The sequence below is a fragment of the Hippopotamus amphibius genome, chromosome 5 (genome assembly GCF_030028045.1).
Source record: "Hippopotamus amphibius kiboko isolate mHipAmp2 chromosome 5, mHipAmp2.hap2, whole genome shotgun sequence".
Lineage (NCBI taxonomy): Eukaryota > Metazoa > Chordata > Mammalia > Artiodactyla > Hippopotamidae > Hippopotamus > Hippopotamus amphibius.
This window is the reverse complement of record NC_080190.1, coordinates 85,935,141-85,937,749: the sequence shown is the minus strand read 5'-3', so window position 1 is coordinate 85,937,749 and position 2,609 is coordinate 85,935,141. Positions and strand designations below refer to the sequence as shown.

Here is a 2,609-nt window from a genome sequence, read left to right as displayed (position 1 = left end):
TCTTTGCTCCCAATAAACTCACTGTCTTCTAAAATGCTTTGTGTCTGGAAATTCTTTTCCAACCCGCACTCAGACCACGACAGACTGTTCAAGCAATATACATGGTAGTTTATAAATATACATAAAATATATAAAAATAAAAAGTGGAAGCAGATACCAGAAGTTTTTTTTAACAGAAAAGAGGTAAGATGAATCCACACACATTCCGGCGGTCAAAGCAAACAAGGGAATATAATCGGGTATTTATTTGATAGTGTGCATGTGCCTAAAGCAGATAAACTTCTAAGTAGAAACTCAACTATTTCCAGTATGATGTAAGATATTTATTCTAGGAGGTTTTCATTAAAAGAAACCTGTAATGTGCTTAACAATATCTTCAAGGCATCATTAAAATCAGCAACTGATATCATATATGTTAAAGACCCCATAAGAAAAGTGTGATAATAATGTTAGCCCTACATTTTATATTGTATACATTCTTTGTAAAAGGATGTGGAAAAACTTTAAGAATATAGGTATGGATTTAGTCGTTGAATGAAGGTTCTGATGGAGGTGGAAAGACCGGTTGATGACAGAGATTTGCATTGTGAGACGGGGTCACAGTTGGATAGTAATTTTATAGCCAAAAAAGGAAAACTTTATTGTGTAGTGAAATGACGGGTGGGGCGGTAGTTAAAAACAGACACAAACATTTGGGGTGGAGAAACTGACCCGGGAGTTAAGTCATATAGAATCCTAGGCAGTCGGCACGAGCCAGCCTACCCTGCGCCGTCCAGTCCTCACGCCGTTGCGCCCTTACGCCCGCCCCTCACGCCATCACGTCTGTCACACCCCTCACGCCCCCACGCCATCACGTATGTCACGCCCCTCACGCCCCCACGCCGTCACGTCTCTCACGCCCCTCACGCCATGGCGCCCCTTGAGCCCACTGACTCCTCATGCCCTTCACGCGGAACAGGGAAGCGATGCGAGCCGGGAGCCTGGGAAAGTTCGCCTGTTGGGCGGCTCTGCCACCACAGCCCTGGGATCCGAGCCGAAGGAGGCTTAGGCGGCTGAGGCCCAGAGACTTTCTCGATGCCGCCAGCTCCGGCCCAGAAGATGACTGAGAAAACTGGAAACAAGCGGAACGTGGCAGAGAAGAGGCATGAGATGCGCGCCCAGAATTTTGATGTCCTAAGACTGTCAACTGACAGAAAGGCTTGCAAATTACGATTTGTGCAAAAACAATGCAGCCACCATCTTGTTGATCTCTGGGACATGGTGGAAGCCTTCTGAGAGGACAGCCTTGATACACTGGAGTCGGCCCCTGAGATCAGCATGTCCCGCCTCGAGACGGACCCTTATCCATCCACTCCAGCTGAGCTCCCGCCTCCCTGCTCTTCAGGAGTCGGTGTGGACCAGCCCCTCAGTTCCTCCTCGAGTTTGATCGCTGCTGTGACAGTGAGGCCCGAGGCAGGTTGGCTGTATTTTCTGTTAAAGCTGTTAGCATGTGTGGCGGAAAAATGCTGGACAGATTAAGATATGTTTTCTCACAGATGTCAGATTCCAATGGCTTAATGATGTTTAGCAAGTTTGACCAGTTTCTGAAGAAAGTTTTGAAGCACCCAGCAGCTGTCTTTGAAGGGCTATCTTTTAGTTACACAGAGCACTGTTGGTGCTGTTTTCCACAGCAAAAAAAAAAGGAAAAAAGAAAAAAAGAGGATACCGAATATGCCTTTAGACACAGCGATGGCCGATCCTCCTCCCTGGGGCCTTGTCTGGCTGCCTTTCAGGCACAGGCTTGCCCACACGGAGAAGGTCTGCCGTCCCGTGGAATGCTCCTACTTCCAGTGTGAGAGTGGGATGGGTTTCCGGTACCCATGCCAGCAGTGCCACAATCCCCAGCTCTGGCAAAATTGCTTTTGGTGTGGCCATGCCAGTGGCTCCCACGGCAACCAGTACCAGATAAAGGAGCATCCCTCCTGGGTAACTGCTTTGTGTCTCAGTCTGTGTCCCCAGGGATTGGTCTGTTTCATCAGTAACAACAGCAGGAGGACCACTTTCCTGATAGATGCCTACCAAATAAGGATGTGGTGTCATCAAATATTAATGCTTACATATATGACGGGGCTTGTAGATAGGTTGTGCTTCATCACTTGATTTGAAAAGTAGAGTATTTTAAAGTTCCGGGAAATGGAGCTAGGATGACATTTGACAAGGTCCCTTTTATTCAGTAAATTGGAATGTGACAATGCTCCCTTCCCAAGTGAAAGGTGTCTTGTTTTAAAATTGTGCAAGGCTACCACCCCCACCCCAGAAGACTTAACTCCCTGAGCTTTAAGGAAGGTTTAAAGTTCTTTTTTGTCAAGCAAGTTTTCTTCCTGCTGAGAGGGTTTAAATGTTGCAAAGAAAGCTGCATTAAATGAAGAAGTTAAATTTTTGTTTATCTGAAGTTGGGAAAATACTGTATTTTGCAATTGCCACATGGATTTCATTACTTTCCAAGATAGTCTTGCAATTGCCACATGGATTTCATTACTTTCCAAGATAGTCTTTTAAATAACAACATTTGGGTGGAGGTCAATGTCTGATTTTTCTATGGTGTTTATAAATCACGTACTAAGTTTAGC

General features: G+C 45.6%; 1 pseudogene; it reads left to right on the top strand.

The window, feature by feature from the left end:
• The first annotated feature begins 1,098 nt into the window (after nt 1-1,098).
• Nucleotides 1,099-2,139, top strand: LOC130854254 (dystrobrevin beta-like; annotated as a pseudogene).
• The last annotated feature ends 470 nt before the right edge of the window (nt 2,140-2,609 follow it).